Here is a 17,634-nt window from a genome sequence, read left to right on the forward strand (position 1 = left end):
GCAGATGAAACGGGCATCAAGTTTCCGGGACAGCCATAGGTTAGAAAGGTGTTGGGTTGAGAGCCAAGCCTGGTCCCCAACCATCAGGGCTTTCCCGGGTTGCCAGTGCCAGTCTGCAGCCATCATCTATGCCTGTTTGGCCTGCTATAGCTGATCCCAGAGTACTTTGTGAAGAGCCTGGAGTTCCTGAACAAGGTCGTTGGTGGCGGGGACCACTGAGGCTGGCACCACTTACGGGAAGAACCAGGGATCGTAGCCATAGGTAGCCATGAAGGGCATCTGCTGGGTGGAGGAGTGAGCCACATTGTTGTAGGCGAATCCTGCTAGGGATAGCTGGTCAAACCAGTTGTCCTGCTGGTGGGTCACATAACACCTCAAGTATTGCTCAAGCTTGGTGTTTGTGTGCTCAGTCTGCCCATCAGTTTGAGCGTGGTGAGCCAAGGAGAGGTGTACCTGGTTTCCCAGAAGGGAGTGCAGGACCCACCAGAAATGGGAGGTAAACTGGGTCCCACAGTATGAAATGAGGTGCTCCGGCAGGCCATGAACCCAGAAGATATTGTGCATATACAACTGGGCAGTTTCACAAGGGGAGGGGTGTCCTGGACAGGGAACGAAGTGCACCATCTTGGTGAGCAGGTTTACAGCTACCAGGATGCTTGTGTGGCCATTGGACCAACATAAGTCCATGATGAAGTCCATGGATATGACCTACCAAGGGCCTAAGGGAGTGGGCAAGGGTTGCAGCAGACCTATAGGCATCCCTGGCTGGTTCTTGGTCCATTGGGAGACTTCACAGGATGCCACATACTGGTGAATGTCAGCCTGGACCCACAACCACCAAAACTCTTGAGTCAGGAGATGAAGGATCTTGTGGCAGCCAAAGTGCTCGGCTGGCTTGGTGTTGTGTACTAGGTTTAGGACTTCTGCCCATAAGGGCCCTAGCAGCACATAGACCCTACCCCAGTGGGCGAGTACATCCCCCAGCACCGTGAGGCCTGGGGGTGCCTTTCCCTGGGAGTCCCTGAGGGCCTAGAGCTGCTTCTTTGTGAAGGGGTCTAGTTGCTGCTAATTCATTCCCTGAGTGAGGTACTGGACTGTATGGCAGCAAAGCTATCAGGTGCCAGGACTGTAGCAAGAGGGCACTCCTGAGTCGGGGAGGCTGAGTATTCTGGTTTTCTGGACAGGGCCCATACAGGGGATGTATGTGATGATAAAGTTAAATTTGGAGAAAAACAGGGATCTGCTTCTGGTTCAGCCGCCATGCAGTCTGCAGGCTTTCCAGATCCAGTGGTCACTGGTCTGTCTGGACCACCACTGGGTGTCAAACCCCCTCCAGGTGATGTCTCCACACCTCAAAAGCAGCTTTGATGTAATTTTGCTCAGGTGGTGTGAGCTATTTGAAGTAGTAAGCACCTGGCAGCCATCCTGGGTTGTAGGAGTATAGCCCCAACAGCCCTATGCAAGGCATCTGCTTCCACGGTGAAAGGCAGGAGTGGCTTGGCAGCAAATTGTTGTTTTAGGTCCTGAAAAACCCGTTGTGCCTCCAGTGTCCAGTGGAAGGGCTCCCGTGGCCACAGCAGCCTGGTCAAGGGTACTGCCAAGGATGCAAACTCAGGAATAAAGAGTCACATCATGAACAAAAGACCTAGAGAAGAGTTCTTAGAGCTGGAAAATGTATCATGATTATATCTCAAGTAAGTGGTATAAAGTTAAAAGATGAGATGCAGCATTACAACAGCAATGGTAGTAGAATAGTAGCTTAACAATATTTGTTTAGCATTATAATATATATATATATATGTATTGCAATTAGACTAAATACAATAAAGACAGATAACACAATTCATATAATATAGAGAATATAACCAAGTTTTTATAGCATTTTAATAACATTTTAATATGTCTATGATATATACATGATATTATACCACAATAGATAATATTTGTATACTAATAATCTTGATTATATATCTAGTCTTTCCCTCCCCCCTCTGCTTGATTTATCTATATTTTATACTTTATATGTATAATAAGTAGGGCTGTCAAAAAAAAAAATTCGGTACAGTTCGGATTCGGCCGAATTTGGCCCTTGTGGGTTCGGTACGTGCCGAAGTCCGAACTCCCCCACTTCGGATCCGTTCAATTCGGCGGGAATTCAAAGTTCGGGAAAAAAATTCGGCCGAATAAAGCCATTAAAAACACAACCGCGCCTTTCCGCGGCTCTGGGGGGGGGCATTTTTGGGCTTAGAGGTCCCAAACTTTCAGCAGAGCTTCAAAGGACGTATATTGAAAGACTCCCCAAGTTTTGTAAAGATTGGGTCAGGGGGGGCTGAGATATGGGCCCTGAAAGGGGTCCCCCCACCCTTAATGTGGATCTCTCCGCAGAGCGCACAAAGCTCCCGGCCCGACAAACAGCTGATGAGAGCAAGGGCGGGGCAGGTGCTAAGAACTTTGCAAAGCAACACAACTGCAGAGCAACCCCTTTGCAAATATGCAAAGGGCGGGGCAGGTGTGAAGAATTTTGCAAAACAATACAACTGCAAAGCAACACAAGCACGCAATGCAAAACCTTTGCAACAGTGCATAGCAACACCTGACACCTGGGAGTTTGCATACCATGGAAAGGGACAGAGGCAGCTAGCTATGCATAATGAGCAGGAGGGGGTGGAATGTCTCCTTTTGCATTGGACTTGGGACCAGGCAGATGCATTCTTTAAGTCACCATTTGAAAACCAGTTTTGAGCAAGCATCAATAACCTAACTGATCTTATGAATGAGGAAAAACCTGAAGAATAAAAATGAAGCCCCCCCTCAAACCAGGGAGAGAGAGACTGGAGGGGGAACACACACCCCAGGCAGAACCGGCAAAAGCCCCCTTTGGCTTCCCCCCCCCACCCACAGAAACTGCTCCCTCCCCACACACACACACAGACTCTGCTTTCCCCCCCACACACACACAGAAAAGAAAAAATATAGATTAAAGCCCCCAAAGGGGTCTTACTGTGGCTGTCTTCTGTTCCAGCAGGAGGGGCTGGGAGGCTGGGTAATCCAATATGATTCCATTTGTATCCAATATAAGATCCATATGTATGCATCTCTCGAGGGTGATCCATTCATCCCAATAGGGGAAAGGGGAAAGCCCATATCTCGGGGGGGCCCTGACCCAATGTTTACAAAACTTGGGTGGTCTCTTAAAAAGCCTTGACTGAAGCTCCGCCGAAAGTCTGGGATCGGCACACCCAAAAATGCGCCCCCTGCAGCCATGGAAAGAGAAAAGGGGGGGAGCCAATATTTCAGCCCCCACTGAACCCATCTTTACAAAACTTGGGTGGTCTCTTAAGAGGGATTCTCTGAAGCTATGACAAAAGTTTGGGGGCTGAACCCCCAAAAAAGCGCCCCCTGCAGCCACGAAAATGGAAAAGGGGGGAGAGGAAAAAGGGGTGGAGCCCATATCTCGGGGGGCCCTGACCCAATGTTTACAAAACTTGGGGGGTATCTTAAGAAGCCTAGTCTGATGCTCCGCTGAAAGTTTGGGGTCGGCACACCCAAAAATGCGCCCTCTGCAGCCATGGAAAGAAAAAAGGGGGGGAGCCCATATCTCGGGACCCCCTGACCCAATGTTTACAAAACTTGGGTGGTCTCTTAAAAAAACCTGTCTGAATATCCCCTGAAAGTTTGGGGTCGGTACCCCAAAAAATGCGCCCCCTGCAGCCACGGAAAGGAGCGAATGTGCACAAGCACCCCCTCACACACACATGAGGATTTCCCTCTCTCTCTCTCTTTCCCCGGCCGGCCGCACATCAGCTGATTCCTCCAGCACTCAATCCTGACTGATTGGCCAGAAGAAGACCCAGCTTGGCCACCGATTGGCCGGGGGAGGAGAATGCTGCTTACTGACGGTTATGCTGCTTACTGATGGCCGAATTGGCCGAATTTATTCGCCGAACTCCCGAACTCACTGAATTCGGCCCCCCCGGTTGCCCGCCAGTTTTGAGTTCGGATCCGTCCGAACTAAAAACCGCCGAATCAAGGGAAATTCGGCTGATTTTCAGTTCGGGCCGAACCGAATTGACAGCCCTAATAATAAGCTCTAAGAATATTAGTAGTTGGGATGACTGTAGATTGTAGACTTGCCCCCAAAATGGGTAGAATTGGTCTTCTCTTAGTATGGTAATAGTGTTGTGTTAAGCATATATGTTGTGTATTTTGTTACGTGTTGTGTTGAAAATAAAAATATTAAAAAGTTTTTTTTTAAAGGAATAAATAGAAGTAGTTTGCAAAAAAAAAAAGAAACAGATATAGTGCTGGAAGATGGGACCCCCAGGTTGGATGGTACTCAATCAGCTACTGGGGAAGAGCAGTGGACAAGTACTGTTCTTAATTATGCGATTGGACTAAAGCTGATAGGACATTCAGTGGTTGACGTGAATGGATGCAAAAGGAAAGTCCAAAGTTGTTCGACGCATATAGCAGGAACACGGAATGTGAGAAGCATGAATAAAGGTAAGCTTGAAATTGTAAAGCAAGAAATGGAACATTTAAACATTTCAATCCTGGGAGTAAGTGAACTAAAGTGGACTGGATTAGGACATTTTCAATCAGAAAATCACAAAGTGTTTTACTCAGGGAATGACCAAAACAGAAGAAACGGAGTTGCTTTAATAGTGAGGCAAGATGTAGCAAAGGCAGTCAAGAGCTATAATGCAAAGTCTGAACAAATAATATCAATCAGACTTCAGGGAAAGCCTATCATAAGCATCATTCAAGTTTATGTCCCAACTATAGATGCTGATGAGGAAGAAACTGAAAGTTTTTATGCAAGTGTTCAAGAAGAAAAGGACCACACACCTAAACAAGATATGCTGATAATCATAGGTGACTGGAATGCAAAAGTTGGAAACAAAGCAGAATCAAATGTTGTGGGCAGATTTGGGCTAGGAGCATGGAATGAAGCAGGAGAACAACTCATAGAATTCTGTGAAGACAACAATTTGTTCATTGCAAACACATGTTTCAGGCAACCAAATAGACAATTGTATACACGGACATCACCAGATGGCCAGTATAGAAATCAAATAGATTACATAATTGTAAGCAGAAGATGGAGAAGCAAAAACAAGACCTGGAGCCGACTGTGGTACAGATCATGAATTGTTAATATCAAAAGTCAAGATAAAGCTTAAGAAAAACACCAGAACATTCATAGCACCAATATACAATCTAAGCAATATTCCTGAAGAGTTTAAAGACCACGTAAAGAACAGAGTTGCATTACTGAGTTCAAGTGAATGTAAACCAGAAGAACTATGGGTGGAAACTAGAGATATTATCAAGGAAGAATGTGCAGAGACTATTCCTGTAGCCAAAAGAAGCAAAAATATCCCATGTATGTCTGAGGAAACTCTTAAAATTGCCAAAGATAGACGAGAAGTGAAAGTAGAAGGAAACAGAAACAGAATCAAAAGTCTAAGTGTAACGTTCCAGCGACGCGCATGTAGAGACAAAGAGAACTATTATAATAACCAGTGTAAAGAAATAGAACAACAAAAAAGGAACAAGGGATCTGTCCCACAAGATCCAAGAAATCAAAGGGAAATTTAAAGCACGGTTAGGGCTGCTGAATGATCAGCATGGAAATGCATTAACTGAACAGGATAAAATAAAGGTGGGAACAATACACTGAAGAACTATACAGAAGAGATGAAAGGATGACAGATTCCTTCCCAGAAGAATCTTTTGAAGAAGAACTTACAGTTTTAGAAAGTGAAGTGAAAGCTGCACTGAGAGCAATTGGGAGAAACAAATCACCAGGAGGAGATGGGATATAAATAGAGCTATTCCAAGCCACAGAAACGGAGTCCATCAAAATCTTGACAAGAATATGCCAACAGATAAGGAAAACAAAACAATGGTGGCAGAAGTTAAACAAGAGGTGGTATCAGTTAAGCAAGAGATGGAATCTGTCAAACAAGGTCTGAATCAAAATACAGCTGCCATTTCCGCACTACAAGACTCTATTTCATCTTTGACAGTAAAACAGGATAAGTTAGAAGCAAAAGTTGAGAAACAATCAAAGGATAACAGAGAAACCAGAAAGCGGGTTGATGTCTTAAACTGTCAATGGAAGCAAGTCAAGAGAGAGAGGAAAGGCGTGACGACCATACAGCAATGTTGGAGTTAAAAATAAAAGAAAGCTGGATTCGTATATGTGGTCTCAAAGAAAAACTTGAGGGTACAGACCTAAAAAAGTATCTGAAAATGCTGTTGGCTGACTTTCTTCGGGAAGAGGAAATGATTGTGGAAGGTATGATTGTAACAGCCTACAGAGTTAACTCTGCTTATGCAACAAAAAACAAAGTTCCAAGGAATTGTTTGGTTCAGCTTTTTTCCAGAAGTCATCGGGACCTGATTCTGAATAAGCATTATACCAATCCACTGACAATAGATGGTACTCCGGTGAGGTTAATGAAGGAGATCCCGGGAAGACTACTGAGGAAAAGAAAAGATTTCGCAGAGATTGTGGAAAGATACAATGGAATACAACATAGATGGGAATACCCTCAAGGAATTTCTTTTCTCTTCAAAGCAAAAGGGTTCAAGATTACAGACACTGTCAAAGCTGAACAGTTTTTAAGAAGATATGAAGGAGATCTACGCAAACCACCACATCAACCATCTAAAGAACTAGCTGGAAAGGATCTCACTGAAGAAGAAAAGGCAGCAGAAGCAAGCAGGGGGGGCAAAACCATCATCATCGGAAGAGGAAGAAGATGGCTGAACTATATATAAGAGAAATTAAAAGAGATAGGGGGAGGGGGGTGAGATTAGATTGGATTCGGGGGGGAACTTACTAACATGGGTTTTTAGTAAATATTAAAATGCTACAAATTTTGTCATGGAATGTTAACGGTAAATGCGAGGGTAAATTACCAGGTATTTTTAACTACATTATAGAACAGTGGGAAATGTTTGATGTGTGGAGACTGGTAAATGGCAATAAAAAGGGATATACTTTTTATTCATTGAGACATTGTTCACATTCAAGGACAGATGTTTTGGTTGTCCAAAGATATTACTGGTCTGTCGGAAGGTCTTGAAATTTTACCTAAGGTACTATCTGATCATAATGCAATTCCGATTAAGATCAATATGGGGAATAGGAGAAATAAACTGTGGTTTATAAATGAATATTTATTGAAAAATAAAAAGATAGTAGATCGGTTAAAAATAGATATACAGAATTACTTTCTGGAAAATGTTGATAAGGGGACACCAGATGAAATTGTGTGGGATGCAGGTAAAGCAGTAACAAGAGGTTTATTAATACAACAAAATTCGAGATGGTTTAGAGAGAGAGAGCGGAAAAAGAAGAAAATCTTAGAAGAAATCAAACAGGGTGAGAGACAGCTAAGAAAGGCACAAAGTAAATCACTCAAACAAGAACAGATGGACAGGATAAAAAATTTACAATCCCAATATGAATTTTTAATAACTTCAGAACTAGAAAAAAAATGTTTAACAGGCAAAAGAATTTTGAGCACGCAAATAAACCGGGTAAATTATTAGCTTGGCAACTTAAACACAAAGAGAAGAAGTTACCTATATTAAAAATAAAGAGGGAGGGGAAGATAACAACAGATAAGCAAAAAATTATGGAAACTTTTATAGACTATTGTTCAAATCTTTATAGACAAAGAGCGGTCTCGGAGAAGGAAATAGAGGCGTATTTAAATCAATTTGAATGGGAAAAAATTTCACAAGAAAATAAGGATTTACAAGACTCTAATATAACTATGAAGGAATTAAAAGTAGCTATAGGTAAAAGTAAACTAAATAAATCACCAGGCGAAGATGGATTCACAGCATTTTATTATAAAACCTTTGTAGAACAATTGTCACCATGTTTATTAAAAGTAATGAATTGTTGTTTGCAATGGATCCATCCCAAATACCTGGAAACAAGCAAATATAGTATTAATTCCTAAACCAAATTCAGATTTGTTGGATGTTAAAAATTATAGGCCAATTTCATTATTGAATAATATTATAAACTTTTTGTAGCTATTTTAGCAAACAGACTGAAAGTGGTATTAAATCAGGTTATACATGAAGATCAGGCAGGTTTTCTTCCAGGAAGATTGATAAGTCAAAATGTTAGAGTAATATTAGATCTTATAGAATATGCAGAATTTAGTACTACACCTTTTGCAGTGATATTTTTGGATGCAGAAAAAGCGTTTGATAATGTAAATTGGAAATTTATGAAAAAAGTGTTAGAATATATGGATTTTTGGAAAAAATTTCAACTGGCTATTGGAAATATTTATACTTATCAAACTGCTAGGTTGTTAACGGGAATTTAACATCCCATTATGACAATTTTGACAATTTTGAGAATATGACAATTTTGCAGCAGCAAGAGTTATCAAAATGTATAGGTTTTTCTATTGAACATAAAATAAAATATTTGGGTATTTGGATAACCTCAAATAATCTTAATTTGTTTAAAAATAATTATACTAAGTTATAGCAGCAAATTACCGTGGATTTAAAAAATTGGGGGGAAATCCCTTTATCATTGTGGGGTAGAATCTCGGTAGTTAAAATGATGGTTTTACCCAAGATGCTTTTTTTATTTCAAAATTTGCCAATTCTAAAAGGAACTAAAATATTTAAAATTTGGAAAAAAGATATTTTAAATTTTTTATGGGGTAAAGAAAAACATAGAATAGCATATAACAATTTGATCCAGCTAAGAGAAACAGGAGGTTTAGGGTTACCAGATTTAAAAATGTATTATGAGGCATCTTATTTTGTTTGGTTAAAGACTTGGATTATGTTAGAAAATACTAAAATATTAGAATTAGAGAGTTACAACTTACGTTTTGGATGGCATGCATACTTATGGTATGACAAGGAAAGGGTAAATAAAAAATTTAATATTCATATTGTCAGAGCAGGATTATTTCAAATCCAGAAAAAATACAGAAGGATTTTGGAAAATAAGACCCAGGGATGGGTTAATCCAGTAGAAGCACATATGAGAAGAGGGATACATTTAAATTTAGATATGGATATGTATAGAAAATCTATTGAATGGAAAGAGGGAAAATGGGTTTTAAGAAGCAGAGAAGAACTTGATATAAAGGATTGGTTTTTGTATTATAGATTAAAAGATATATTTAATAAAGACAATCAGCTTGGATTAAAAAAAATAAATCTGAAATAGAAAAAAATATTAATAAAAGGAAATAAGGGACTGATAGGAAGAATGTATAAATTATTAATTGAAACTAATTTAGAACAAGAAAGAATTAAACCAGTCATGATAAAATGGATGAAGGATTTAGGGTTTAATATTGAACTGGAAACCTGGGAAAATTTATGGAAGAGAGAATTTAAATTTACAATAACCAATGAAATTAGAGAAAACCTATATAAAATGTTTTACAGATGGCATATAACCCCTGTGATTATATCAAAAATAGATAGAGGAGGTATAGATTTATGCTGGAAATGTGGAAAGGAAAGAGGTATATATACGCATGTATGGTGGGTATGTAAAAAAATTAAAAACTTTTGGAAAAAAGTACTTAGGGAAACTAATAATTTGGTTAATGGTAGAGTAAAAAGGAAGCCGGTATTTTGTTTATTGGGAATTCCACAAAAAAAATATGACTAATAGTGACAGGGTTGTTTGCCAATATAGTTTTGCTGCTGCAAGAATTGTAACAGCTAAAGTTTGGAAGCAGGTACATAAACCTTCAATTGTTGACTGGAGAGAGAAATTATGGATGTATATGAGGATGGCCAAATTAATGGAATTCCTACATGGAAACGATATGGAAGAATTTTAAAAAAAATGGTTTAAGGCCGCCTCATATTGGGATAAAATGGCAAAAAATGGATCTTGCAATATTACTTAGCAAGTTATAGAAATTAGTTTTAATAAATGTATATTATACTGTTGATAAGTTTATTATAAAAACTGTTTAGACACTTCTTCGGAAGTCGGGTGAAGGGTCACTTTTTGAGGTGGGTGGGGGATGAAGGGGTATCTTTTTGGATTCAATGGTTTGGTAATTAGGAAAGTAATAATTAGTATATAAAGATATTTTTTGTATTTTGTTTTTTTACTGTATTTTTTATTATTGTATTGTTTTGTTTTGTGTTATAAAATTTTAACACACACACACACACACATATATATATAAAGGAAAACAAAACAATGGCCCACAGACTGGAAATGATCCATTTACATTCCAATTCCCAAGAAAGAAGATGTCAAGGATTGCAGTAACTATCGGACCATCACATTAATTTCTCATGCAAGTAGAGTGATGCTCAAAATCTTACAACAAAGGCTGTTACCATATATGGAACGAGAAATGCCTGATGTTCAAGCTGGATTCAGAAAAGGAAGCGGCACTAGAGATCATATTGCAAATATATGTTGGTTACTGGAACATACGAAAGAATTTCAGAAGAAAATCAGCTTGTGTTTCATAGATTACACCAAAGCTTTTGACTGTGTGGATCATGAAAAGCTATGGCTGGTTTTTAAGGAAATGGGTGTGCCACTACATCTGATCATTTTGATGCGCAACCTGTACTTTGGACAAGAGGCCATCGTTAGAACAGAATATGGAAAAAGTGAATGGTTTCCAATTGGCAAAGGTGTTAGACAAGGATGTATTTTATCTCCCTATCTGTTCAATCTATATGCAGAACATATAATTAGGAAAACTGGATTAGATTTAGATGAAGGTGGAGTGAAAATTGGAGGGAGGAACATTAACAATTTGAGATATGCTGATGATACTACATTACTGGTGGAAAATAGCGAAGACTTGAAACAACTACTGCTGAAAGTTAAAAGAGAAAGTGCCAAAGCAGGACTGCAGCTGAACATCAAAAAGACAAAAGTAATGTCTATAGGAGAATTACACAACTTTAAGGTTGACAATGAGGAAATTGAAATTGTTGAAGACTTTGTATTCCTTGGCTCCATCATCAACCAAAAGGGAGACTGCAGCCAAGAAATCAGAAGGAGATTGAGACTGGGAAGGGCAGCCATGAAGGAACTAGAAAAGATTCTAAAGTGTAAGGATGTGTCACTGGCCACCAAGATTAAGTTAATTCATGCCATCGTATTCCCTATTACTATGAATGGGAGTGAAAGTTGTACATTGAAGAAAGCTGATAGGAAGAGATTCCTTTGAAATGTGTTGTTGGGGGAGAGTGTTACAGATACCATGTACTGCCAAAAAAACAAAAACAAATCAGTGGGTTATCGATAAAATCAAGACTGAACTGTCCCTAGAAGCAAAAATGACTAAACTGAGGCTATTGTATTTTGGTCATATTATGAGTCACTGGAAAAAAACAGTAATGCTAGGAAAAGTTGAAGGCAGCAGCAAAAAAGGAAGACCCAACAAAAGATGGATTGACTCAATAAAGGAAGCCATAGCCCTCAATTTGCAAGATCTGAGCAAGGCTGTCAAAGATAGGACATTTTGGAGGACATTGATTCATAGGGTTGCCATGAGTCGGAAGCGACTTGATGGCACTTAACACACACACAGTTTGCAAAGCTAAGGAAGCGCTGTACTTTCTTTTGGTTTTGGGGAGCCTGCCAGGAGAGTAATCGAGAATATCTACCAGCCAGTAATGCTGTTAGCATGGATTGGAAGCACAATTAAGTAAAAGATGCTCTAATATTAGCATTTACAATGTTAACTAGATAGAAGGTTCTATAGTGGTCTTTTTAATTAGTTTATACCATGGTGCTGCTTTAGATTTTAAGATTACTGAATGATCTATCAAAACATCAGCTTTATGAATCCAATGTCTAAGCTGGTGATTATCAGTTGAGACTTCTAGAAGGTCATCCAGGATGGCGTATCTTTAAGAAAATAATATTCAGAAATCCTTGGCGCTTTGAATCTTTGAATAACAATAATCTAAAAGATCGGCATAATCAATTAGGTCCAAGTAATTTAGTTATCTTCAAAGATTTTAAAACTGCAAAATGAGCCTGGGCCCTAAGAGAAGGCAATGTCAGAGGTTGCCTTTCGATTGCCTTTTGGTTCTTCACTGAATGTCTTCTGAATCCTTGCCTAGCCATGCATGGGCTGACCCGTATGAGCAGTCAGGCTCCTGACATGAGTTAGGCCAGTGTTCGCATGTTTGCTTTGATGTTCATTTGCTCTGTTCTTCCCACTCCCTGTCCATTCCCCCCTCCCTTGCCTTGGCCTAGAGCGGCTAATGAGCAGCGCCATGTTTAGGCTCCATCTTCCTCCTTCATGCCCAGCACCGTTATCTAGTTATTTCCCAGGCCGTTTGAACCTGCACCTGTGATGTACTCATGCTTTTAAGTTATGCCTCGTAGCCTGGCTCCTCATTAGCAGCTTTGAAACTGCAAGTTGCCTTAGCTTGACCTGTTGCTTCTACAATAAAGTTTACCTGCTTCTGACTTGGCTGTCTGAGCGAGTGGCTTTTTGGGAATTGCCCAGGTTGGCTGGAGAACCTGACAGCAATCCTACTTCCGCTCTCATCAGGGCTGCCAGAGACCCTCTAGGAAGAGCTAAAATGCGCCTTAGAAATTGGTTTTAGATTACTTCAAGGTTTGATAAATTATCTTTATTCTACCCCCACACTTCAGCTCCATAAAGGAGATGAGGGATGACCTTTCTTTCAAACAGTTTGAAAACTGGATCGATTAAATGCCCTCCTTTTGAGTAATAAAAGCTCAGAATATACCCCACTATCCTTAACACCGAGGATTTCACTGTGGCCAAATGGTCCAATTTAAAGTCTCCTTCAGCTGAGACTGGTGTGTGTGAGAGTGAGTTAGTGTGTGACAGAGAGTGTGGGTGAGGGGTGCTTGGGACCTGTTGGAGAGGGGTTTCTGAGTGTTTCTATTTGTTCTTTTGTTTAGTGTGGTTTCCAGAGTGAAGAGGGAAGTGTAATTGCTGGGGGTAATTGCTGGCCCTGCCCTCTGCTGTTGGCATTGAGGGGTGGGACTGAGAGTTGTTCATTTAGAAGCCTGTGCTTGCCACAGGCGCGAGCCTTTGGCGTGAGCCGAAGGGCGAGAGCACAAGGGCTCTTGGCCTGTGGCTCTTAGCCTGGGGGTCGTGTCTGGGGGCCTTGAAACAAAGTTTATATTTGTAGTTTACTCTGAAACCGGGAGTGTCGTGAAGCATTTCGTAGGGTTACCATTGAGGGAGTGTGCAAGAAACCATACCATGTCTGCAATGAATCAAAGCGGAACAGCTGGTGAGAGAGTGGAGGCAGTGACGTGTAAGGTTTGTGGAATGTTTGTTTTCCTACCCGAGGGTAACTGCAATTACACATGCAGTAAGTGTAAGTTGGTGGTTCTTCTGGAGAAGAAAGTAAGGGGACTAGAGGCATACTTGTCTACACTGCAGAGTATAAAAGAGGGGAGGAGTACATGGACCAAACTCTTGAAAACCTCTTGGGAGGACAAGAGGAGGAGGGCCAAATAACTCAGTGTAGGGGGGGGGCCCATCTCAGGAGGAGAATATGTGGAACAATGTTACCCGCAGAAATAGGAAAGTCAGGAGACATTCAGTTCCTCTGCTGCTTAGCAATTGGTTTCAAAACCTCCCTATAGATGCTGAGCCTGGATCATTGGAACAAAGGTTCAGCGCCCAGTCCTCTGTGGTCTCTCAGGTTCCTGTGGATGACAGGACTCAAACTTCTGCTCCCCAATGTAGGAATAGGCGAGTGTTGGTTATTGGGGATTCCCTACTGAGAGGGGTAGAGGGTAAAGTGTGTCGACCGGACTTGCTGTCTTGAGAGGTGTGTTGTCTGCCGGGGGAGCACATCCAGGATGTGACGGAAAGTCTGGATAGGCTTGTTAGACCCACGGATCATTAGCCCTCCTTATCCATGTGGGAACAAATGATACGGCCCGGCATAGCCCAGAAAGTATTAAAAGGGACTATATTACTTTGGGGGGAAAGGTGAAGGAAGTGGGAGCACAGGTTGTGTTTTCATTGGTTTTTCCTGTAGTAGGCCATGAATTGGGAAGAGAACGAAAAATTCTGGAAATAAATGAGTGGCTGCATCGATGGTGTCGCCAGGACAGGTTTGGTTTTTTGAACCATGGCTTACGCTACCTGGATAATGCTCTTCTATTGGGAGATGGCTTGCACCTCACAAAGGTGGATAAAAATGTGTTTGGCTGCAGCCTTGTAAGCCTGATAGCGAGGGCTTTAACCTAAATTGTCCGGGGGAGCAAGACGTTAATTTAAAGCCTCAAGTGAGGACAATAACTGCAAATATAGACAGGAACAAATTGCAGAGGGTAGCACATATGCAAGGAAAGACAGTTCAAAAACTTAACAATGGGAGGGAAACAATCTTAAATAATATTGTCGAAGGCTTTCACGGTCAGAGTTAATTGGTTCTTGGGGTTATCCGGGCTATGTAACCGTGGTCTTGGTATTTTATTTCCTGATGTTTCGCCAGCAGCTGTGGCAGGCATCTTCAGAGGAGTAACACTGTGGTCTAAGGTGTCTCTACACTAATGCACAGAGCATGGGAAATAAGCAGGATGAACTAGAACTGTTAATAGTACAAAGCAAATATGATATAATAGGCATTATGGAATCCTGGTGGGACGAGTCTCATGATTGTAATGTATTAATTGAACGGTATAACCTATTTCGGAGAAATAGACCAAAGCGGAAGGGGGGAGTAGTAGCATTATACGTTAGGGGATGATTACACCTGCGATGATTACACCTTTCATGTTTTATGGCAGTATCAGGCTCATCCTTACAATCAGAGGAACATTCAACGCTGTTTACTTCAACAGGAAACTAAATTCATTTTTCTATTCCATACACTGACACGGGGGGGTTGAATACCGAATTAGACCTATCTTGTTATTTATGAATCGGGTGGTCATCATATTGACGTTATGTCTCTTTAATTCAGAAGTCCGTCTTGACTAAAGGATGAGCAACACCCTAATTGCCTTCACCTGCTTTTCCATATAGCCGGTAGTCCGCTTTTATGATTACACTATTCCTGATAGTTGTGGTAGAACCCTCTGTGGTCATTTTGAAAAACGTTTGCTATCTGGAGAGGATTTGGTATAAGGATGATATACGTTACACTGGTAAGCATTTCTTTATACTTTCTTTATACTTTTTAATCATAGATACTCTATCTCAAACGCTGTGTGAAGTCTTAAATTAAATTTAATTAGAATTGCTATTATGAAATATTGGTACCTATGTAGCTCATTGTTTTGTGAAAGCGTCTATTGTAATCATTGTTATTATTGGACATATTGCACACCATAATTACAGGCTGATGAAGCCCTACGCGAAACGTGACGTGGATATCTAGATCGCACGTTCCGGAATTTTCTGTGCACCTTGGACATTGTTGCTTTCGCTTACCTGCATTGAGATTATCGTCCTCAGTCCGGTTGCCTGCCGACTTGCTGCAACCATTTGCGCAGGACTTGTTGGGATCGTCTTACAGTCCCTTGCGATTCTCTTTTCTTGTATGGACTTTGGACTTTGCAGTACTCAGAGTTGCGTTTTTTGGTGTCTTGTCTGGTATTTGCATTTTTTATATTTGGGTTAATAATATATGTTTATGATTATATATGAGCCTTGGTGCTGTGTTCTTCTGCTGAGTACCTGGAGGTTAGCAACCCTAACTCTGTGTGTCCCCCAACTTGAGAGAGACGGCCTTCAGGAGCCACACTCTGGCTGCAAGTTTGGCTGCACCTATCTTTGTTGTGGAAGAAGTCCGATGAGAGAGAGTATGTCCACTCTTGTACATCTTAATGAGCTTATGAACTGTGACTTGCTTTTAAAAAGTAGCTAGGTAATCTTTTAATATGCTGGTGTGATTAGGTTCTAAACTAAAAGTGGTGTATAATGGTTGATTTGTTCAATTTTATATTGCATTTTAGCATGTTGTAACGCATCTTGGCGATGTTTTTGGATGGAAAGGTGGGCTATAAATATTTTTTAATAAATCTGCCTTTATAAATAATTTTTGTATATTTGTGCAAGAGTACATTTTCAACAAGACACCCCTCGTGAAAATAACGTTACAAGGTGGATCTGATACAGTGTCGCTTTTGTGCAAATATATTCTTGAAAATTTAAAAATTTAAAAAGCAAGATGTGGGTCAGCATACACCAGGTATATGGCCCTGCTTGGAAGCAGCATAAGGTAATGAAGCAGAAGACAAATGGAAGATGGAAGGTTAGAGTGCCCCAAAATATTTTTAATATGGCTGAAAAGAGAAAAGAGCTTATGCAGGCACTTTTATTATTATTATTTTTTATATGCAGGCATGTCAACAGTTATATGCTGTAAACATATCAATAAAAACTGCTCCATGTCAACCAAAATTACATAAACTTCTAGGACATCCTGCTGTAGGTGGGGGCAAAGAAAATACCACTAGATGGTGCTGTTTTCCCAATAATCTGCAAAACTTATTTCAGATTCCTTTGTTTCTAAATCTTTTTCATGACCAGAAGATTATAGATAAGCTTTTAAGGAAAGAAATGCTTCATTTGAAGTAACATCTTGACAAATGTAGTTGTGATGGTTTCTTTGAAGAAGTACACCACCTCAAAGGATTTCCTGTCACAATTTCCCACTGCACCAGGCTGTCACTTAGAGGAGGGCAGGGAGCTGATCCTGTTGGCAGCAGAGGATAGGACTTGCTGTAAGCACTTGTTCTGGTGGTAATCCCACAAACAGCATCCACAGACAAGGAGTCCAAAAGAGAGCTGATTTATTGGAAAACATACAGGTTTGCAGAGCTACAGGTAAATTGGCATGAATGGGAAATGGTGGCACAGTACAGGGCCTAAATGGGAAAGTGTTAGTAACCCCCCTCCCAACAGGGAGCCGTTCCCACGGGAGATAGCACTAGAACAGGAATTCAACAGTTAGCAGGCTCGACCTTGAGAGGCACCTGGTGGAATTGAAACTAAAACATGCTCAGTCTGACAGGCTGCTGAGAGTAGTGGAAAGCAGGCCTGACATCCTGCCCTCCTTTAGGCCCCCTCCCCACCGTTCTCCACCGGTCCATTTGGAGGCGCTGGTTTGTGAGGGTAGGCAGCATGGAATTGGCGGACCAAACGGGGTGCAGACACATCACGTGCGTGTACTCACTCATCGTGAGCGGAACTGAAATGTTTCCAACGAACTAAATAGTGGAGAGATCCATGATGGATACGCGAGTCCAAGAGTTTTGCAATTTCAAAATGTTCCTCCCCCCCCAACCATCACCGGTATTTCAGGAAGTGGCTCAGGATGCCACTCGGGAGCAGGCACATGTGGTTTCAGCAAACTGACATGAAAGACAGGATGAATCCGCCTGAGTGCTTTTGGGAGCAAAAGTTTCACAGTCACTGGGTTAACGATACGAGCAATGGGGAAGGGACCCACATATTTGGCACTGAGTTTGTTACACGGGCGGTTAGACCGTAAATTCTTGGTGGACAAATAAACCATGTCCCCCACTTAATAGTCTTTACCTGGTGAGCGATGTTTATCAGCTTGAGCTTTGTATTTACGTTTAGCTCGCTCCAGATTTCGTACCAGCCAAGGCCAGGTTGTTTG

Source organism: Euleptes europaea, chromosome 15 (assembly GCF_029931775.1).
Source record: "Euleptes europaea isolate rEulEur1 chromosome 15, rEulEur1.hap1, whole genome shotgun sequence".
In the NCBI taxonomy this organism is placed as follows: domain Eukaryota; kingdom Metazoa; phylum Chordata; class Lepidosauria; order Squamata; family Sphaerodactylidae; genus Euleptes; species Euleptes europaea.